This window comes from Dermochelys coriacea, chromosome 9 (assembly GCF_009764565.3).
Source record: "Dermochelys coriacea isolate rDerCor1 chromosome 9, rDerCor1.pri.v4, whole genome shotgun sequence".
In the NCBI taxonomy this organism is placed as follows: Eukaryota; Metazoa; Chordata; order Testudines; family Dermochelyidae; genus Dermochelys; species Dermochelys coriacea.
In genome coordinates, this window is record NC_050076.1 from 82,228,287 (window position 1) to 82,251,863 (window position 23,577).

The window sequence follows — 23,577 nt, forward strand, 5'->3', positions numbered from 1 at the left end:
GCTATTGGTCAGTCCTTCTTATAGACACTATACTGATAACCAGGAAGTAGTAAGGCTGATTTAATTGCAGAAGCACAGACACTTCTCTGATGCCTGGGCCTTGCCAGAAAGCTTGTTTGGGTTTCCAAGTGCAGTTAACTCCCCTCTATTTCATTCTTTTATTTCCTTTATTTTTCTGACTTCAGGGATATCAAAGGAGCTGTGTTTAGACAGCACCAGAAAGGTACAGCACAATTTTAAGAAGCATATTTGCCTGGGAAAGAGTCGAGGAATAAAGAAAAAATGTGATAAGGGGAAAGTGTGGGAAGAAAAATCAACCCCAAGTTGTTAAACCACCTGTAGAATAAGGACATGGAAGGAGGGATTCTGCACAGTACGAGAGCATGGTCTAGACTAAGCTAGAAAAAATGGGTTGTTTTTTAGACTCTGTTAATGAACACATTTTAACTAACATAATTTTAAATGGCTCTTTGCACCTAGTGTAAACAGGGCAGGTTGTGTTAGCTGGTCACAGTCAGCCCTAGCTCCACCCTCAGCCCCAAAGCAGCTGCAAGATTTGGGAGGATTTCAGAGCGTGATGATGGTGGTTATGGGAGATCTAGGAAATTCAATTGCAGTATTTTGAAACGTTTAACTTCACCTAAACTCACCTCAGAGCCACTGGGAACTGCCAATTTTCCAAGGATTTGAAGCAACACAATATATTGGCCCCAGGTTCAATTGAAAGTGGATCCGAGTTCACCCAAAATGGAGCTCAAGGTCACACAATAGGTTTGCTAATCTTTTGACAAATCTAAGATGAGATTCAGGAGGAAGCTCATCTGGTCTTGCCGTTGATTTGCCCTGTGAGACCCATAATCCTCTGTGTGTGAGAAGAATTGCTGGGATTAATAATAGGGAGACTGGTCATTACTTTTGTAATTTAGTTATTTCCTGTTCTAAGGCTAGGGAAACGCTATGTTAAGTTGAATACCACCGTGAGTTAGCGGTTGATAAATGGATTTGATCCTGTCTGCTCTGAAGTCCATGGAAAAACTCACATTACCTTTAGTAAAAAGAAAAGGAGTACTTGTGGCACCTTAGAGACTAACAAATTTATTAGAGCATAAGCTTTCGTGAGCTACAGCTCACTTCATCTGTAGCTCACGAAAGCTTATGCTCTAATAAATTTGTTAGTCTCTAAGGTGCCACAAGTACTCCTTTTCTTTTTGCGAATACAGACTAACACGGCTGCTACTCTGAAACCTGTCATTACCTTTAGTGGAAGCAGACCAGGACTCTTATTTATTACCAATCATTTCATTATTAATAAACTGTTTTATAGGCCCAATTGTATGAAAAGATTTTAGCAGCTCTCTAAATACAGTCAAAGGGTTCTGTAACATTTCTGGAATACAACAGATAAGGTTTTCAAGTTGTTTCTTGTTAGCTGCAACTGCAGGACCTTAGCCTGTGAAATGTTGGGACCCTTCAATTCCCAGTGAAGAATTGGATTAGCTTTATCTGATGAAACTGAGAACTTGTGATCACTGGTGGGGAAGGTAATTACATGCTGAACTCTTACTTCATGTAATTAATAACATGGCCTGTGTTATACAGGAGGTCAGAGTAGGAGATCATAACATTCCCTTCTGGTCACAATTTATAGAGCCAGATTCTCAGCTCATGTAAATTGTTGTAACTCCATTGAAGTCAATAAAGATATGTTGATTTACCCCAGCTGAGAATCTGGCCCTACAATCAGTGTATGAATTGCATACCAATCACAGTTTTGTTAGTCCCAAACCACTGATATTAGTCATTGCCAATGATAGAAGCACTAGGAACTTTATTATGTGAAACTGGCCTAACATGAAACTAATATGTAGGTGGTTGATGGACTGTAAGAACTGATATTCTAAACATAAGTCCTGCTGACAATTGGCAGCTTCTTACACTCCTTTCTGTTCACTACCTGATAAGGGTGTTCACACCCAAAGTGTTGCCAGCTCATGATTTTTTTTGTGAGTCTCATGATATTTGGTGGTTTTCTTAAAGCCCAGGTCCTGGAATCGTTTGGTTACATGAGAATTACAGCTTTCATTAAAAAAAACCCCCAAACCAAACAGTTTTAACACGTTTGCAGAGATCAGCCAGAAAACATAAGCCTAAAGACTTAAAAACCAGAAAGCAAACATAAAAACCCTCAACATGTATTTGTTTTTATTATTATTATTATTATTATTATTGTCCTGTTATATATCTATCTCTATCTATAGATAGAGATAGATATATAGATTAGAGATGGCTCAAAATTCAGATTTAGGAAAAACCAATATTTACATGCCTGATTAGAAATTATTCTGTTTCCACTGTAAATTTTAAAAACAAAATTCATTTGTTTATAAATTATAAGAAATTTTCCCCTGTAATGTTTGTAGTCCCGCCTTTGTGCTGGTGCATGAGGACCTAAAAGTGAAATTAACCAGAAACTGATTGTAATCTAAAGTCAAATCAAGTGATGTATTCTCATTTGTGAGAAACACAAAGTGTAAAAGGCCTAACTAGTGAAAAGTAAGTTAGATTTTAAAAGTTCTTTCAGGTTTAATATTATTAAGATATTATTCAAGATATTATTCATAACACAGATAAGAAAAATTGCTTTTTAGGAATATATAGTTTTTTCACCAGACTGTGTCTCTTTTAAATGACTGCACAGCATATATATGAGATTACAGAGCCAAAGATGTCTCTGGAGAAAGATGTCATCTTGCAAGAGGAGCGCAAATTCCTCTCTTCCCTTCCTAGTGAGCATGCTGTCACACATCATCTCCCTTTCTATTGGGTCTATGCGGTGACCTTAAAGCAGTTCTTTGTAAAGAGTTAAAATCCTGTTGCTGTCAGGGTCTTATCTCATTTCTCCAAGAAAACAAAATACTACCTTTAAAGACACAAAGTGGAAAATATGTTTTCTGCCTAATTTTATTTAGAAGTGAGATATTAGGCCAAATCCCACTTACATTATTCAACCAAGTAAACCAATTAGCTTTAAAGGAGACCATGTGGCCTTGTGAATAGAGCAGAGGACTGAGCCTCTGGGTTCTGTTCCCACCTCTATCTGGGTGACTTTGGGCAAGTCACTTCAGCTGTCTGTGACTCAGTTTCCCTGCTTGTAAAATGGAAATAATGATACCTCCTTTCTTAAAGCGATTTGAGATCTACTGATGAAAAGAGAGAGGAATTATCATTAAACAACATTACACCTAATTCATACCAGTGTAACTGAGAGTAATCAGGCCCAATATATTTATTCTGCAGCGCTGATTTTACTGGTGGCATCATTGCGACAGTATGAAGACTGGTGTAAAGAGATTGCACCAAATCCAAAGTGATGGTTTGTTTTTACTGAAATGAAACTGTGAAATCTTGACAGTTTTAGAATGCTCAACAATGCGGTGGGGATGGGGAACCCGGTTACCCCAGCAGATTATTAAGAAAAGAAATAAGATGGCTAGATTTTCTAAGACCCTGCTTCTGCTTGCATTGAATTCAGTGAAAATTTTGCCATTAGCTTTAGTTGGAGCAGGACCTGGCTCTTGACCCCCTTGTCCTACAAACCCTGGCTCATCTTAATAACCTTATTGATTTTACCCTTATTAAATTTTATAGCACTTTCTGGTGAGGGAAGTATTGGGCCCTAAACCCTTGCATGTTTGTGCAAATGAAGGGTGAGGTCATGCAATATTATTTTGCTGAGGGTGCAACTTTTTGCAAGGCATTAAGCCCCAGAAGCCATCTCTGTGCCTTTCCAAACATCAGCAACAGAAATCAGCCAGCCGTACGTATTGTTGTTGTACTAGCATGTGGGGAGGAATCCATCTTTCACTTCGGTACACTCAGCTGTTCACTGCTCCAGCTGGGTCTGAGGCAGGGCTGGGGTGGAAATACCAGCCTGCCAGGGAGAATGAAGCACAGAAGCAACCTGAGACTGCTTTGGCAAAAGGGAGGAGGAGCACTGCCCCAGGAAGAAGTGATCTGAGAGTGTGGTGTAGCTCCTTTGATCTGCAGCTGGCACCACCTGGCTGGAAGCACCAAAGCTAATAGGAAAACTCTGGTCCCTAGCCAATTCTTTCTGAGTTAGTGCTTCCAGAATGGATCTGCGTTATGAAAGACAAGATGATCCCTGCCAAAATAATGGAAACATTTTAAGCAGGTGATGTCTGTAAAGTACTTTGAAGATGTTACATGCTAAGTGCATGGTCCTGATTAAAGAAGGTACTTAAGGATGCATATAAGTCCCATTGATTTCAGTGTCTGAACTGGGGGACCATAGCTAGTAACTGCTAGGCCAATTTTGAGATGAAGCCACAGGACTGAAAGCCAATGGACAGAGCTACAGAGGAGAGGAGGCCAGGAGTAGAAGAGTTTGTTGTAAGGTAATGCAAGGCAGGAGTGAAGTTTATTGAAGACCTCCATGAAAGAAAGGCTCAGGACTGGGATGACAAGGTGTGCCACAGTTCAGGAGTGTGATTCCTTGGCAGAGCTGTGCTGATGGTGGGATGTGTGGAAAGAGAAACTCGGTTGCGTCAGATCCTGACTGAGGTGCATTTGAAGCCTCAGAACTGGAACAGGAGGTTTTCTGCAAGTTAGAGTTGAAGTGCATGTCAGGAAGTTGGTACAGCACCTGCCACACCATGTCCCCATTGCAATCAGTCATTCCCATTCATTCATTCAAGAATGGATTTTTCCCCATAATGAATATAGATAAATGAGCTGTCATCTATTCCTGAAACCAAATGTAATGATTCCTATGTGATAACACACACCTTTCACCTCTCTGAAATTTTGACTGCACACACAATTTCAAACACTGATCTCCTTTTCTGAAACTGTCTCCTGCTCTCCCAGACTTTGATATGTTTCTGGGGTTAGAAAGTTAAATAGCAAATTTCCCTGAACTCTGTTATGGTCTGTCATGCTGATGAATGGTAATGTCCTCAATGTAATCAAGCCATGTTTCAATGGCACTTAGCCCTGTAAATATTGAAGAAAGACTGGAAATTTATAAATGGATAAGCACTTGTAGCATTTATGGCTAATTTTTGACTCAGAGTAATCTTTCATATGCTGGGGTTGGTGATGATATAAAAGGCAGGACGGGGCCCTAGCACTCCATGTGCAGCAAATAGCCAAATAAAACACTTGAAATTCAGTGCATCTGAGAAAAAATAAAAAGCAGGATGGAAAATCCAAAAGACTTTATTACTATATAGAGTAATTGAGGAGATACTCAGAATTTCATCAAATCGCAGAATCTCAGATTATCATGATGATCATGAATCATGATTATCTTATTAATTACACTAATACATCTTATTTCTATGGCATCCACCTGCCTCTTCCTGTAAAACACATTAATATAATTTAAAACAACAATTAAATGAAACAAAAAAGCAGCAATGACAATCACTAACTCTTGCCTAAATATTGCTTTGTTCCCCCCATTATTATTGTTATTTGGACTTATAAAACCTTGGAGATATTTTTTGAAACAGAAATAGTTATTTCTGCACTCTCCCATCAGATCACTTATTTATCAGGACAAACACACTCCAACATGAGTGCAGATAAAAGCAGAATGTGAAACCACTTTTCTTTTCAGAGACTTTCCTCATTGTGAGCAAAATATTTATTTAGGCAAAAACAAAATAATGTGTAGTCTGACAAGGGAGATAGGAGAGGTAGGATGGACAGTAAAAGTTGAGCTGAGTTGAGACTTGTGATGAGGGCTGGGTCCGAAATGGTATTCCAATACTGCATTTTTTTTTTTTGAGATTTCAAAACATTTTCCTGGCCTGAATGAGGAAAAAATTGAAATCTTGAATTTTTTTGTGAATAATAATAATAATAATAATAATTTTTAAAAAAATCTGCTCAGGTTTACACTATGTTTTGTTTGTTTCAATTTTGGAATTTGTCTTTCTTTTAAATCATTTTAGTCTAAATTTATTAACATTTCAAAATGAAAAGTCATTTTGAATCAAAAACCTGAAATTTTTCCTTGTGGAAAAGTTGAACCAGGACATTTTGACAATTTTGAAACTTTTCAAGTTGGGAGAATCCTTGAAACCAAAACTGATGAATCAGTGAAAAATCAGAGCAGTCCCATTGACTTCATTGGGACTGCTTGCATGGGTAAGGTAAGTGTGAGGTATTGTGATGTTGGTGTGAGTGGATGCCACACCACAGAAGTCAGTGGAAGTGTGCCTGGGTATACCAGGTCTGAATTCAGCTATTGTACATTGTGGAATAGAATAGAATGGTTTAAATGTATTGTGCTGGGTATGAATTTGGCATCATTCACTGGACTTTTAGCTGTAATCCTTGTACTTCTGTACTGTCAGAGGAACATTGCCTAGTGTCCAAAGCAATGAGCTGGGAGTCAGGAGACTTGCTTTGTATTGCTGGCTTGGCTGCTGACTTACTGTGGATGAATCATTTAATCTTCCCTTGACTCAGTTTCTCCATTTTACAAATGGGGCATAAAGGCACTGACTCAGCTTTGTAAAGTACTTTGACCTGGTTGGATGAACGATGCTCTGAAGATGCAAAGCAGAGGATGAGTGTAACAGGGCTCATTGCAAATGAAATGGTTGCTAGACCTAGCATTGTTCTTTTCCAAATAGAAAAACCTTTTAAAGAGAGAGCATGGATGAAGAAGTCTCAGCATTTCTTTTGATTTTTTTTGATCACCGGGAAATATTTTGCAGCTTTCCGAAGTCGCCAAGAAGAGTCTGACCTTGAACAGGGCAGTCAATTTCCTTCAAACTTTGCCTTGCATATTGGGATCAAAACAAGAGTTAAAGAGAAACCCATGTTGTTGTTGTTGAGAGGCTCCCCCTTTCAGTGGCAGGAAGTTTCTTTCTTGACAGCAAGTTGCTGTTTTCTCTGAGGAGTTTAGTAATTAGCTAGATGACATGCCCCGTGTTACATGTAGAAGCTTGGCTACAAAAGCCTGCGTGTAGGGGAAGCAGCCCAGAGTCCTGGCTTGGCAGCCGCTGAGACACACACATACACACAACAGGCAAGACATAGCGGATCTTGACCTCTGAACATGCAGAAGGATCACTGCTGAAGTGTTCGGTTTTTTTTTTTTATTATTGTTGGGTGCCCTCTAGATTGCCCTGGTTTGTCTTTAGCAAGAGCCGCCTGAACTTCAAACCCCTCCCCTCTCCCTTTGCTGTCCCTTCTGCATCTTCCAACAGATTGCAGCCTGCAAAGGGATCCGCTTCAGAGTGTGTGTGTGTATGAGAGCTTGCAAAAGGATCTGCTTCAGTGTGTGTGTGTGTGTGAGCCTGCAAAAGGATCTGCTTCTCTCTGTGTGTGTGTGTGTGTGTGTGTGTGAGAGAGAGAGAGAGAGAGAGAGGGAGCCTGCAAAAGGATCTGCTTCAGTGTGTGTGTATGTGTGTGTGTGTGTGTGTGTGTGAGCCTGCAAAAGGATCTGCTTCTCTCTCTCTCTCTCTGTGTGTGTGTGTGTGTGAGAGAGAGGGAGCCTGCAAAAGGATCTGCTTCTCTCTCTCTCTCTCTCTGTGTGTGTGTGAGAGAGAGAGAGAGAGAGAAGAGAGAGAGAGAGAGAGCCTGCAAAAGGATCTGCTTCTGTGTGTGTGTGTGTGTGTGTGTTACCTGGGAAAGTGTGAGCCATCTTTTGGGAAACGCCAACTACTGAGTGGATCTATGAGGCTGCTTCCTTGTTTTCTAGTTTAAAGAAACTTTCCCCACGTTCCCCTACGCGGAGTCCAACTCCCGACAGTGACCTTTGCGGGAGCCTGGCTGGGATCCGAGGGCAGGAAGGCTGGGGAGAAGAGGAGCCCCGGAGCACCCGCCAGGAGGCTGAGAGGCGGCTCTTGGGAGGAACTCGTGCGGCTCTTGCTGTGGGATGAGAAGCAGGCGGGCGCCGGCCGCGGTCCCTGTGTGTTTGACAACAACCTCGCCTGGTCCTGCCGGGACAGCGTGCGGGAGAGCTCCGCCAGCGACAAGGTAATGCTTCCCTTCCCCTCTCTCATTGCCTGGCCACGGCCGAGCCCTGAACGTGACAGACTCGCACAACTTCTCCTTGCTCGGGTCTCTTTGCACATGAGTGAGCGCAGCCCGTGGGATCTCCCCGGACACTTCGATTTCCGACGCTTGGATAATGCAAAGGGCGGGGGGAAACCAGGCAGTGGCTCCCTCTCGCCTTTCCTTTCCCCCTTCCCTAGCTGCAGTGGGCTCCGGATCAGCCCCTCAAGCCAGCACATCCCAACCCTCAGCGGGCCCAATCCAGCCCCGGGGCACCTCCGGCGAGGTCTGGGTCCCCCAGGACTGTCCTTGTCTTGAAAGGAACAAGGATCTGCCCAGCTGCGCAGGGCTCAGAGCGGTGGCGTTGGCGGTGCGGGGCTGGGCTGGGGGGCTGAGTTTGAAGCGTGTGAAGTGCAGTGGCTTTTCCCCCCCCTGAACTCCAGGCAGACAGGGGAAGGGTGAGGGTGTTAGCGGGTTATGAACTAACTGCCTTTTGCTTTAAGCATGACGGATTCTCTCTCCTTCTTTTCTTTTTGAAGAGATTAGGGGGGTCGATAGAAATCCATTTTCAGGGGTATGGTTTATAAACTTTGCACACATGGGAAGATTTGAAAGTGCTGGTACGCCGTTGAAAAAAAGAGTTTAAACCCATCAACAGGACAGCCACATACACATGAATGGGCCCTATGCCACAGTCCTTACTCACCCCAGCAGACTTTACTCACCTGAGTAATCCCATAAGACATTACTTGGGTTTGCGAAGGTTGTGGAATCAGACTCGTTCATTGTGGCTATACACAGATATTGATCTAACCCTAATTAAACACTGTCATGTTAAAGGAACCAACCTTGCAAATGAATTGGTTTCCTCTGCACTCCAACCGATTGTAAATAATACATTATGCCACTCTCTTGAGCAAATACCTGCAAGAGAAAGAGATCTTTTTAAAAGTGTACACTTTCTAGGCATTACAGTCAAATGTCGTTTGAATTCCAATTGTCAGAGGACCCAAACTGAGCAAAGTCCATATATGATTTGCAACAAACCATACAGCATAAAGTAATATAAAGAAATCATTGCACATTAATTATGGGAGAGAGTAACAAGTTTTTTAAAAAAAGATACTTCCTAGACTGGGCCAGATTCTGACCTCATTCTGAGTTTACATTTGGATAGCTCTACTGATTTAAGTGAGGTGACTCCTAGTTTAAAATGGTGTAAATAACATTAGAACCAGGCCTTGTATTTTACTTATGGAGGGTCTGATCCAGAGCCCATTGAAGTCAAGGGGAATATTTCCATTGGCTTTCATGGGCTTTGGACCTTTTCTTGAGGTCTCAACCTTGCAGCCCTTTCTCATGTGAGTAGTCCCAATAAAACCAACAGGAAAACTTGCACAAGTCAGATTTACTCATGTGAGTAATGTTTACAAGATCAGACTTGTAGGTTCCTGTTAGACTGTATGTTCAGATGTCTGCCTTTGCTTATGCTGTAGGTTATATGTTAACATTTATTAGGAATAATATTTCAAAATATAATAATTGATATAATGCAAGAACTGGGGGGAGCAGTTTTTTTTTTAAGATGATGCTTCACATTCTCTCTCTGGTAATGACAGACTGCTTCCCCCCCACCCCCATTTAGTTACTGCTGTTTGCAAGAAAATCAGAAAGCTTCTATTTTTAAACAAGGTTGGTCGACTGTAGGAATATTAATGCTTCACAGGTCTGAAAGGCTGTGCTGATTACAGGCAATTAAAATCTGAACGCTTGATATGGTGAAGTAGGTCTAAACTTGCCGTAACTGTTTAAATCAAGTATTCATGGAATGTCAGTCACTCCCTCCATGATATCTTGAGCGATTGGCTCTGGGGAAATGGAGAGAAGAAAAAAAGGGCCAATTTTATCTCAATGAAAATATCCTAACCAGTGTCTGACTATGGAGTAGTCTGACTGGAGGCGCTCTGAGGGTCTGATTCTGCAGTCCCTGCTCACAGCAGGAATCTGGTTAAAAACCATGGGAATGCTTGTAAGAGCAGGATTTAGCCCATAATCAGACAACTGACTGGATTTAGGACAGAATGGATCCTTTCTGCTGTCTCCTTATTGCAGCAGGATGTGCTAAAAATCTACATATTGTTCAACCCCATAAGTGAATTCAGGCTCAATGTCAGGAAAATTTACCTTTGAGTGAGATCTGTTCATCTTTGAAATAGATAGATATCTTTTTAGTTAAAGCCATGGAGAATATACTGTGAGGAGCTATTCTGGTGGAGCAATTAATTATGTGAGCGAGAAGTCTCTTGACCACACTTCTCTGGTTCTAAGATAAGGGGCCAAATTCTTGTGCTTTCATTGACACTGGTGGAATGTCATGGGTGTAACCAAGGGCAGAATCCGGCCCCCTGGCTTCTGTGTTTGTAGAGTTGTTGCTTTCTGAGGACTAGCTTTGTTACTTATTGCTAGCTAGGCTGAGGATGGCAGCTCTGTTGATTAGTGAGTTTGCATGCAGTCCATCCTGGTGGGTGAATAGATTTTAAGAAATGTTGTCCTAGCTCATTTCTTTTAGTTATTTTGCTCATGTGCCAGCCACGGTTTATTGGAAGAAAGACCTTGGTTGAAGTCCTCTACAGCAAGAGCGCCAGTCTGCTCTAATTGTAGCATGCACATTGTTTGAATGAAGGAGTTGTTGATGGTTCTCACTGAAGCCAGTGTAACAGTGGACTTCTCCCTTCCAGAATCTAGGAAGCAGATGGGAAAAGCTGCCTGTTATGTAAAGAAGAAGAAGAAGCAGGTGCAGCTGTCCAAAATAAATAAATAAATAAAGTGTGTGCGCGCGTGCACATGCAAACAAAGCAGATAAAAAAATGGCATTGTCTCAAGCATGAAAATTGCACAATGAAGTGCTGGAAAATTGAAAACACTGGGTGAAATTCCAGCCCCATTGAAGTCAGTAGGCATCTTGCCATTGACTTCAGTGGGGCCAGGATTTCACACAATGGTTGTGCAAACTGAAGCTGAACTTGTTCAGTTGAGCACTGTGGGGTTTAACTGGCCTTGGCAGCATTGCATAGGCCAGGGGTCGGCAACCTTTCAGAAGTGGTGTGCTGAGTCTTCATTTATTCACTCTAATTTAAGGTTTTGCGTGCCGGTAATACTTTTTAATGTTTTTAGAAGGTCTTTCTCTATAAGTCTATATAATATAAACTAAACTATTGTTGTATGTAAAGTAAACAAGGTTTTTAAAATGTTTAAGAAGATTCATTTAAAATTAAATTAAAATGCAGATCTTATCAGTTTAGTGCAGTGGCTCTTAACCTGGGGTGCATGCACCCCGTGGGGGTGTGAGATGCCCTTTCTGGGGGTGCGAGACATGCAAGATTTTTTTAGAAGGTAAATTATTGAAAACGCAAATTAAGCACAGGCACATAAGTACAATTACTTTGTTTAATCAAACCTATATATTTATTAACATTATATAGATTTTCCACCGAATGCATCCGATGAAGTGAGCTGTAGCTCACGAAAGCTTATGCTCAAATAAATTTGTTAGTCTCTAAGATGCCACAAGTACTCCTTTTCTTTTTGCAAATACAGACTAACACGGCTGCTACTCTGAAACCTGACATTTTTTAACGATTATTGTAATATATAAAGTTTTTAAGTTTTCAAATTTTTAAGCTAATTGTAGTGTAATTTTTGATAAGGGCTGCAGAGCCCTGGGCTGGCTGCTGGTACCCCAAGCCAGCAGGAGAGCTGAGTAGGGCCGAGGCCCAGACCCCACTGGCAGGGGGCCGGGCAGCTGGAACCCCAGACCAGCAGCTAGATGAGCGGGGCTGGTGGCTGCTATCCCAGGCTGGCAGCAGGCTGAGCGGGGCAGATGTCCAGGACTGCGCCTGGCAAGGGGCCAGCAGCCGGAACCCCAGATAGTCAGCAGGCTGAGCTGGGTGGCGGACAGAATCCCAGACTGGCAGCGGCTCACCCGTTGCCAGTCTGGGATTCCGCCGGCTCCTGCCAGCTGGGGTCCTGGCCGCCGGCCCTGCTCAGCCCACTGTCGGCCGGGGGTTCAGTTCACTTAGGCCGACAGCAGGTTGAGCGGGGCCGGCGGCTGAGACCCTGGCTGGCAAGGGGCTGGTGGTCGGAACTCCAGACTGTCAGTGGGCTGAGCGGGGCCAGCGGACAGAACCCGAAACCGGCGGCGGGCTGAGTGGCTCAGCCCGCCACCGGTCTGGGGTTCCGTCCACCAGCTTCTGCCAGCCGGGGGCCCGGCTGCCAGCCCCGCTCAGCCTGCTGCCAGCCTGGGGTTCCGTTCACCGTGGCAGGCAGCGGGCTGGGCGGGGCTGGCAGCCGGGACCCAGCTGGCAGCAGCATGCCAGTAAAAATCGTCTCACTTGCCGCCTTTGGCAAGTGTGCCGCAGGTTGCCGACCCCTGGCATAGGCCATGTTATCCACCAAGATGGACTGGAGAATATATAGCTAAATGAGTGGGAGACTTAGCTATTTCTCCAGGGCAGAACCATTCTTTCAGGTCTGCATGTCTCCTCTTCATAAGTTTCTTCAGCCTATACATTGTTTTGTCTTGTATGGTAAAGGGCTGGTCAAAATGTTTTGAACAAAGAGGTTTTTTGGTGGAAAAATTACTCTTTATTCAAAATTGAAAATTTTCACCAAAAATTGTCCACTTTTAAAATCTTTAAAAACTTTTTTTCATGTTTTGTTTATCATTTTCCATGTCTTGATTTTTCCCCCTGCTTTCCTGTTTCCCTTTTATTTTGTTCCTTTTTTCCTCTTTCCAAAGTTATTTTCAAAAGTGATTACAAAAGAAACAAACAAAAAATCAAAGAGAAGTAAAAGAAAAGAAGGAAAAAATGAAAATCAATAAATGAAAAAATTGGGGGAAAAAAGAACTTCATCGGAAAAAAATCCAAAAATAACAAAAAATAAGTGCACTTTGAACCCTGTGAAACAAACACAAACTGGATTTTTTTGCATAATTTTTTTCAATCAGAGTGTCTGAGCACTGAGTGTCCTCAAACTCCTGTGGATTTCAATGGGATTGGGGAGCTCAGCACCTCCTAAAACTGGGTACATAGTTTTTTTTTGACCAGTCCCACTCTCTCCTAGAGCCCAAGTTCTCCTATTTAACTATTTAATAATTACTTATTCCAAGAGTCTTCTTTAAAGTTCCAGTGCCATTGAGAAACTGGTAGCATGTATTCTTTGCTTTTTCCTAATGGAAAGTGTGTATGTGGGGTGGATAACTGCATTTTAATTTTCTTTACCTTGGCATAGGGTGGATGTAGAATATGACCTTGACATGGAACTCAGTTAATACTGCTCCTGGTCAGCCAGCTGCATGTTTGTTATTGCCCCCTGGGAACTAAACATGCTGCTTCCACAGTGACCTCTCCCACTCACCAGATCCCTGCCAGCTCAAGCTGCGAGTGACCCATTCTGGGATTTGAACTCATTTCTCCAACATGGTGACACACTGCCAGCTGTGTTTCAGTTTTTAAATGCTGTAGACTTTTAGTTTTGCTCTTTAGGGTTTGTCTTATTTGTTAGGACTTTTGAGGTCAAAGATGGGTCCAGCAGATGTATGGGTCTGTGGGCGTAGTAGGGGTTTAAACATTTTTGACTCCTACTTTTAAAAACATAGCCCTTGAATTCTTATTGCTGAATTACATTCTGAAGAACAGAGGTTTATTTTTCTGCTTGTCGCTGACATTTTGGACATAATTTTGTTAGAGAAGGCCTTTAATTCTCTTTTAATTGACAGATTCACTGCAGATTTGCTCTTTTACATTTTATGAACCACAAACTCCAGTTATTAATGCCATAAGGACACAAACATTGCAAAGCATGACAGTGGCACGTGAAACAACTCTGTTGGTCTCAGCCTGATAATTAATAGGCATTGAACCATGTCTGAAACCCACCATGCTTCTCTGCAACCAATGTCTGTTATATTCTGCTTGGGTAAGGTCTGCAAATGCACAAGCTGCATAACAAAATTAATTTTCACTTGTGGGGTGGGGAACCGTCCTGCTCAGAGCTCAAGTCATTGTCCAGGGAAGGGTGGTCTCTGGAGCTTTCTGATCAGAAGGCGCTGCCCAGTGGATCCAACAGACTTGAGCTACCATCCTCGTCACTCTCTATCGTTCCCCCTCTGTCCATTAAAATAAAAGAGCAGCTGAGTGGCATTATTTATTTTTTATGATGCCATTTAAAGCTTATTTCCTAGATGTCTGCTGGTGAACAACTGCTTTGACCTAGGGTTGGTTCTCACATCTTCACGTATGGATAAAATGTGTTTGCAGATCATTTTTTCCTTCCTGTTATCCCATAAAAAGAGGAGATGGTGCAAGTTACGCACACAGTCTGTACAGATCTCCTGCCAGTTCAGGCAAAAATTCCTCCCTTTGAGCTGCATCCCGAGAACCTCTGCCTTTGCTCCTCCCGATCCACACCAGAAATGACAGGTTAATACAACACTCCAGTGGCATTCGGCAAATGGCATCAAGGTTCTTGCTCCTTTGTGGGATTTGTCCTCTGACATCCTTCCACCAGCCCCAATTTCCTTCCTACTCTGGAGCCTCTGGAGGTTGTGGTGAACCTCCCTCCCCCCAGGAAGAGCTGGACATGACTCCCATCATCGGTTCTGCTCTGAGTGTAGGCTAGAGGGGGTCACAATGGTCCTTCAGGGATGAACACCTTGTTCTTGTAATTCTTCCAGCTCCTTCTAGGCCAGGTGAGGAAGGGATCGAAGATTAGACTCAAACACCAATCCTTTGCATGGTGTTAGAATAGGGTACCACTAGACTTTGGCTTGGGATTGACCTATATAAGGCTAGTCATGTTGCCCTTACTCATCTGAGTTGTGTCATTTAACCCTCCCCCACTCACCAGATCCCTGCCAACTAAAGCAGCAAGAGACCCAGTCTGAGATTTGAACTTGCGTGGCACACCGCTAGCTGTGTTTCAGTTTTTAAATGCTGTTGACTTTTAGTTTTGCTCTGTAGGATTTCTCATTCATTTGGCTTTTGGGGTCAAAGACAGGTCCAACAGATGTGTGGATCTGTGGGAGTGGTAGGGGCATGTGTATTTTGGTGGGTGCGTTTACATGAATATGGGTCTACTCACATGAGGAAGAGCTGCAGGATCAGGCCTTTATCAAATTGAGTAGTAATGAACCAGGGACTTGCTGAAACAGAGTGTAATTAAATAGCAGGAACACACAGACAGACACACACACTGTAATGCTGGTATTGTATAATGTACTACCCCTTTAAGAGGAAGCCTTAGTCATTTCTTGTATGGGAAGGGGTCAGGGTCTGCAGTGAGACCATAGAGTCTGGAGCTGGCTGCCACGCAGAGCAAGCTTCTGCTGGGTAGCTCCTTTTATCAAGCCTGAAGCCCACATGAACCCCAAAGAACCAGTGAGAGCTGCAAAGTCCCTCCCCGTTAAGAATGTGGTTGGACCTAGCTACCCTGTGCATGAACCTCCTGAGACTGTGAGTAGCACAGGAGTCCCCAGAGCACAGGCAATGGGGAAACCATTGTCTGTTTGTGTTTCTCAGATTTGGGGTATCAGCCAGCAAGTTCCTCCCAGCCACACACCCTCACTGTTCAGAACCATGTTTGTCTCCTCACTCCTTTATTCCTGGTCCGAACACAGAGGCCCTGTTTAGACTAGGGAACTAGGTTGTGGTTTTCTTGAACATGAGTTTGCACCTAGTATAGACGCAGATTAGCACCTGTATTAGCTGGTTGTGGTTGATTCAATCTAGAGTCTAGAGTCTCCCTAGCACTGTTAGAAACAACATCACTGTCCTATACAACTGAACTTCACGCCCATAGGTAGTAATTGGCAATTGTGTAGCCTCTCTGATCAAAGCATTGCTCAGAGATGGGTATCATTATCCTCTGGTCACTGATAGGGAAACTGAGGCAGAAAGCGGCTAAGTAGGTGGCTCAGGTTGCACAGTGAATTAGTGGCAGAGCTCTGCTTAAAACTTATTTCTCCTATTCAAACCACTTAGACAACAGGGCTTCTCAGTGATCAAACACTCTGTTTTTTGAAAGTTTTTTTTTCCCTCCTAATGTATCAGTATAAATTGGGAGCAGCCAGACTTGATCTGGTTTGAAAACACTCAAGCTTTCTAGGCACGTGCAAGTCAGTTGCTGGATTCTTCAGTAAGTGACTGAAACTGGCCAGCTGGGCTGGGTCCGGGAATTCTGAACTGAACTCAGAAAGTTTCTGCGATGGCGTGGGGTGGTGGTAAGCCAAGTTCAGGTCTTGGAGCCAATTGTCTAGCCACGTTCCTCTTGGTGTTTCTGAAAGTCTGTGGAGAGTGACTGCTCAGGAAGCGATTAACATGATAAAAGAGCAGAACCCTCTGATGCTGCCTTTAACTGAGCATCAAAGAATCTGGCTGGGTATTTGTAGACAAATTAATGCCTCTTAACCGACAATGGTGAGGGAACACCAACAATAGGTAGCACAACAATACTGTGTGTCACATGGTTTCTGTCCCTCTGTTGAGTGGGGGAGAGGGGAGGAAATAAGTCAGCTGGATTTTGGAAAATGAAAGGCACAAACATTTACTGTAAGATATTGTAAGCAGAGCCAGAAAGGCATTAATAGAATAGAAAGCTCCCACGGCACCGGCAGAGAGTCAGTGTTTGGATACTTCAGGAATAGGCCATCTAAGAAAAAAGATGGCTGGCTGGATAGCGAGAGATACGGTAATGGTCTGGCTGACCTGAGGGATCTTTTCTTTCTCTGATTCTTTGCATTATAAGGCCACAGCTAAGAGGAGGCTTCAAAGCATTTGGCTTCTAACTCCATCGGGAACATCCTGATCAATCCCTGAATGCAGAATGGCAGGTAGAGAAGTGTTGGGTCATCCTACGTACAGGTAAGAGCACAAAACATCAGATGACTCTGAGGCAGAGTTGGAAGTGTGGACGTACATTACCTTGGATAGTCGTGCTCAAGAGAGCCAGAATTATGAAAACAACCATATCCTGTAATAAAGGCCTGCCAGGGACCAGCAAGAAAAGGGAGTTTTTTTGCAAGAGGTGGGAATAGGTGTGGGATGCATGTGAGACTTCTGACTGTCTTAATTTTCATCTCATCTACTCAGTGGGACTCAGACACCACCATGGCAGGCAGCATATAAAACCTGAGAGAGATGGCTAGGGATGTTTCTCTGAGTAAGGATTTCGTCCATACTACAAGGGCATGGCAGGAGGCAGTGAGAAAGGTTCTCATTAATGTCTCGTTTTGAGGTGGCGTTGAGGTCCAGAGTTCCATGGGCACTGTAGAGGGTGACAGCCATGGAGTCCAGAATTGCACCACACTGCGCTCACAGCTCCAAGCCCTTTATCCCAGATTTTTTCTAATTAGAATAGTACGGTTGGATGGGAGAGCTCTTCGTAACACAGGGCTCTGAGCAGGATGTAGGCAAGATCAAAATTCTAGTTTTAAAATAAAGTCCTTCCCTGTGTCACTAATGCCCCCGATATTAATCAACTTGAAAGAACTTTAAAAATCTAATGTACTTTTCACCCTTGAAGCTATTTGTTTGCTATTTCCCCTGCCTTTGGCTTGGTCAACTCCCCTTTTCTGTTTATAGTCAGTTCCATATTCTGGTTATCATACAGGAGTTCAATATGCTGATGTGTTTTGGGGTTTCTAGTGCTGAAGAGCTATACTCAGATTAACACCACCACTAGCCATTTGCATTTGGCGCATTACATGCAGGGCCAGATTTCCAATCGGGCACAGTAATCACTTGCTTACAGGCGTTGGCATTCTAGGAGCGCTTTACCTCTCTAAAACTGGGTGCAACACGAAGGTCAGCTGTAGGCAGGGGGGTGCTGTAGATGCTGTGCCTAGGGATGCGTAAGGGGTAAATCTGGCCCTGATTGCATGCCTGGACCTGTATTGTTGAGGGATTATTTTATGTTAAAAACAAGGGTAGCATGTTGGGCATCCTTGCCGTGCAGTAGGGGGCTGGGTTCTGATCTCAGGTATGCTGGTGAAATCAGTGGACTCACCCCAGATCTATGCCAAATAGCTGAGATCAGGATCTGGCCCCACGTATTCAGATTGAGATGTCCATTGGCAGAGACAGGGAAACTATAGAGGAATTAAAATTATGGGCTGCTCTATTGGAATAAAAAGCTGCTCCTCCTCAGCCCCAACGTAATGTTTTCACAAAGACTGTGTAAGGTAGTGGAATATCCGTGAGAGAAACCCATATCCAGATGTTCCAAACTAGTCAGTGTGGTAATTAATTATCCATACCCGTTTCCAGACTGAACAGCGTCTCTTTCTATCTGCCAGAGCAGTTTTGCTGGGCTAGGCTTCAACACAAAGCCCCTCTGCTCTTTAAGTTCCACGGCTATAGAACTGATGTCCCCAAGAGCCTGGAAGGAGTCGCCCTGCCCTGATGCATTGCTGCCTTTCTAGTATTAGTAATTTTCCATGGTGACATGCTTCTTTTGCTTTGTTGTACAGGAAATTCTAGTTGTGTGGAGCTCATTATTACAACAGGTCTGATGTCTGGGGCAGGCTTTTGAGAGGAGGGTTCAGGTTTTGCTGGTACCTAAAAGTATTTTGGCATTGTAAAGGGACACTTCTCAAGTACTTTAAATTTGAGATGGGCCCACATTTGGGTGCAGTTCTGAACAACCTAGAAGCTTCAGAAGTGTTTGGATCTGGCGTTTTGGTTCAGGTCCCGTAGACAGTTTGAAGTAGATCTGTATGTGCAGAATGTTCCCAGCGAAACCCCAGACCTCCTGCGACTCACCTGGTTTTAGTTTTCAGTACAAACTTGGGTTGCTCAGGTTCCTTAGGAGAGTCCCCAAGGCTCATGAGAATTTGGAGCCAAACTGGAGTTGGTTTATGGTCTTGAATTGAAATCCTGTGGCTCTTGCAACTTTGCATGGCCCTACTCAAACCTGACATGCAGGGCAGTCAAACCAGACTGATGGCGAGGACAAGAGTCACATGAGCACGTATGGAATTACATGAGTCATGTGGCTTGAGTAGAAACCCATTTACTTTGGATATATCATAAAATGGGAGAGAATGTACTCTGGATTGCCAGGGCAAAATTTGCCACTAGGATCCATGCTGCGAATCTCTAGGATGTATCTCGCTCTGGTTCTACAAACCATTAGCATAAAGCACTTGACTTCTGGGTTCCACTTTCAGGTCTGCCGCTGCCTTACTGTATTAACTTGAAGGTCCATTAACTGTCTGTGCTTCAGTTTCTCTGTCTGTAAAATGGGGCTAGTATCCACATTGCAGGGTGTTGTGGAGCTAAATTAAAGACAGCAATATGCTTTGAGATCCTCTCTTGAAAGGGTTTATATAAGTTCCCAGGATTCAGGCTCTACCTGTTGGTTATGAACAGAAAGACTCTCTGGATTTGAAGTTTGCAGCATTCTGTGTCCTAGACTTTACTATACAAATGCCAAATATTCTCCCTCATCAAAATGATTCATGCGGTTAGCAGCGCCCTATATTGCTTTTGAGGCATTGCCTACCTGTGCACTGGCAAAAGCAGAAGAGTTTGATGTCTTCAGTGTGGGTCTGGTGCTGTGTGTTCCTCTTGGCAGGAACTGGGTCTTGGTCTCTGTGCTGATTTCCCAGGCTCACTCAAGACCCTTTCTTGAGGGATTTTCATTTTTTGGCTGGTGTCCAAAACTAAGGAAAGCACCAGACAACTAGGACAGGTGTAATGATTCTATGTGAAAGCTACATGCATGACATTGTTCAGCTGGTGTCATGCCAGGGCAGTATTAAATGTGGAATTTCCCAGGGCTTTCTCAAACCCTGCATCCAAAATCTGTGTTCTTGCTGCACTTTGAAAGCCACAGGCAACTAGGCCCTTCCCAGCTTTGCACAGATGAATTGTGTGGAAAGGGGCTGTTCCCTTTAGCACCCAGTAGCGAAAGCTTCCAAGGACCTGATCTGTGTTGGAAATGAATTTGCTACTTAGGGCTTGTCAACACACAGAAATAGCACTTAAATCGGTTTAGTTAAATTAGTGCAACTCCTATGCATGGGTACTCTCATATCAACTTAAAACTGGTTTATGCTGGTTAAGTTTACACTTTGAAATTTACCAACAAGGGCTAAACTGACATAAGCTGTGTCTAAACGGATATAAGAGCGCCCCCACAGAAAGGTGCTCCCGTGTAACTAAATCCATAAAAAATCACACCTTTAGTTAAACCAGGGCACCTGTGTGTGTAGCACAGGCCCTACAGGATATCTGAATAATTCTTCCGGGGCAGGGGGGAGGAATAGCTGTGCATGTGCCAGTCCTTTCCAAGGAGATTTTACACAGCAGCTCCAGCTGAGTTTACATTACACAGTGTAAGTACTGCCAAAACAATTTTCTTCCTGTTATTACTCCCCAAGTCACAAGCACATTTGATAAAGGCCTTTTCACATAAGAACCTGGTTTCTCAAGGGTACTCTGCTAATCCCCGGGGAGCTCTTTGGAACAACAGTTCTCAAGACTCTCTTTCTTTCGCCCTCAAAAGTCTCCTGTTTGCTGCATCCAACTGAAACTCACCTTCCATTCCCATCAGACTGTAACACTTTCCTCCCCATCCCCTTTGCTGTTTCCTTCCATTATCCATTTCACGGCAGTGCTTACTCCCACTCACTTCCCTTTCTTCCTTTCCCCAGATACCAGCTCTTTCCACACACCCCTCACTATCATTGGTCTGGAAGAATAACATACTTGCTTCTTTGCCACTTCTAAATTTCTGTCGTATTCCCTTCCTCACCGCTGGCAGCCTGGGAATTCCCCCTCTGCCTGCCTGGGAATTGCTATAGTCCAGCCTTGGAATGGGGTTTTGCAATACTTTGTATGAATGATGCTGCATACCAATAAGTTGCACAGTATTTAAATGGGAAAAATTGATTCTAAGTAGGCTTGGTAGAATTCAATTTTTATTTAAAAATGTTTTTTAATGATAATATTGATGTTTATTTTTAAGTATTTTTAAAGATTTTTCTTTATTTAAATTTTCACAGTCGTGTGGAATGATGGAGTGTTCAACATCAAATGTCAAAGCATACAAAATAAATATCCTTAAGTCAAACTCTAGTCAGTTCTCAAATGGCATTTTTCTTACTTTGCCTCTCTGTGAATTTCAGTTATTGTCAATGGAAATATTTTTTCGTTGGTTTGTGTGTGTATGGTGAAATCTGACATTCACCAATAAAAATGTAATCCTTCCAAGCATGCTTCTAAAGGGCAGCAATGAAGTGTCTTGTCTTTGATCTATTTCATAAAAACGTCAATTTATTCCAAAGAAATGTGAAATCAGATGGAAAAAATAAACTAGGTCACATCAGTTTAAGGTTTCTCCAAAGCCAACATGTGATTTTTGGTCGATTTTGGTTATTTTCAAGCATTTTCTTATGAACTACCTACTGTTTGTGGGACCTTAGAGACTAACAAATTTATCTGGGCATAAGCTTTTGTGGGCTAGAACCCACTTAATCAGATCCATGCATCTGATGAAATGGGTTCTAGGCAACAAAAGCTTATGCCCAAATAAATTTGTTAGTCTCTAAGGTACCACAAGGACTCCTCATTGTTTTTACTGATACAGACTAACACGGCTACCACTCTGAAATCTGTTACCTACTGTTTGTTTGCCAGGACAAATAATTATGGGGAGCCAAGTGCATTCTGCATTGGGATCAATTAAAATGGAAGCCCATAAATCTTTGCTAGGTACCAAATGCCATGTGGGTTTGATCCAACTCCCATTAAGTCAGTGTTAGGCTTTCAACTGACTTTAGTGGATTCTGGATCAGGCTGCAAGGGAATTGAAGGTGCTCATCACTTCCCAGGATCAGGTCCCTTGTTTTCTGCTTCTTGCCAATATTGTACATTAGCAGATTTTTTCCACTGGCATAAACAGGATTCAGAATGATGACTTGATCTCAGATTCAATTCTGGATCCCATTCTGAAAATGAATGCCAATGTTTTGTCTTTGGTTGTGGTACCATATGTGTACCCAGTGCTTTACAGGTATAGTAGATCCAAATGGCTACACTCTAAAGGCACAAGTGGATATAATGCAGATCTAATGCAGCGGTGTGCAGTTTTCATAGGTGGAATGCTCAGCAAACTGGGTTAGAATTTTGAAACATCCAATGTACTTGGTTTATATTTGATGGACATTTGATGTGTATCTTCTGTGACCTTTCATCAGCTCTATTGTCATTTATGTGGATTTCTGTCTTTTAGGAGATGGTGTTGGACAGGAGTCAAGTGATTCATACATGTTTAGATGGAAATATCTACGTCTGCTGTCCCCAAAATGCTTAAGGGACAATATTAGGTTAAAAGCCCTGAGCCTAACTGTCCTTTCCCCTGTATTGGTTTTACACTGATGCAACTCCTGTGATGTCAGTGGAGTTACTCCTGATTTACACTGCTGTACATGGGAGGATAATCAGGCCACATGCTTTTTAACATTCCTTGCCTATGTTAAACCATGGGTTATTAAACTGCAATAAATTAGCACACAGAATAGGGCTGCCCGGAAAACAAGAATTCTGTCCTGTGAAAAATTTGAAGGTTTTGAAATTTGTTTTTGTTCTACATTGAAATGAAAATGACACCTTTCAAAAATTTTAGTGAAAAAACACGAGAAACTGACCCACCCCAGAATTAGTTAGGATGGGCAGGATGGTGTCCCTAGCCTCTGTTTGCCAGAAGCTGGGAATGAGTGACAGGGAAAGGATCACGAAAGCTTATGCTCTAATAAATTTGTTAGTCTCTAAGGTGCCACAAGTACTCCTTTTCTTTTTGCGAATACAGACTAACACGGCTGCTACTCTGAAACCTGTCATAGATGATTACCTGTTCCGTTCATTCCCTCTGGGGCACCTGGCATTGGCCACTGTTGGAAGACAGGATACTGGGCTAGATGGATATTTGGTCTGACCCAGTATGGCTGTTCTTATGTATGTTCTTAATAGTTAATAGCCCTCATTCAGAACAGGGACTTAAACTTGGGTCTCTGACATCCAAGATGAGTAACCTAAACAGAGGACTATTAGCTATGCTAGGGCCTCTGACTCTCCCCCAGACCTGAGAAACCTTCCTAATAAAAGTTTGCTCAAAACCAATAATGTTTCAACAAAAAACACTTTGTTGAAAAATTCCTGAACAGTTCTATTACAGAAGTTCATTTTTAGCTTGATGCTGTTTTGTCTATTGCTTGCGTTTCACTCAGTGTGGGCAGGATCCTAGACTAAGCAGTTTCATTTTGTTTTTGTCAGTTTCCCTTTCACTCACTGAGAAGATGCTATTGTATTTGGATTTCTAGCACTTCAGGGGAAGGTTTTAGAGACAAACCTAAAATGTTTTAATTGAAATAAAGACAAACCTTGAAAACACTTTGATTCCTCTAGTTTTGTAACATTCCCCTTTAATTAGTTTACAAAACTGAAGTGTGGTTCCTAACTGATGAGTGTCCCTTTAAATTGT

The 23,577-nt window shown here is 42.8% G+C and overlaps 1 protein-coding gene across 6 annotated transcripts in view; it reads left to right on the forward strand.

Annotated features, from left to right (window-relative positions):
* The first annotated feature begins 7,503 nt into the window (after window positions 1–7,503).
* Window positions 7,504–23,577, forward strand: part of ARHGEF9 (Cdc42 guanine nucleotide exchange factor 9) — a 314,624-nt gene continuing 298,550 nt past the window's right edge. The window contains exon 1 of one of the 6 annotated variants that reach the window (XM_038416958.1): window positions 7,504–8,016. The gene's annotated coding sequence lies outside the window, so the exon portion shown is untranslated. Of the gene's footprint in view, window positions 8,017–16,838; window positions 16,956–23,577 lie in introns of those variants that run through there. The other 5 variants (XM_043492310.1, XM_043492311.1, XM_043492312.1 and 2 more) reach the window with 5 other exon arrangements.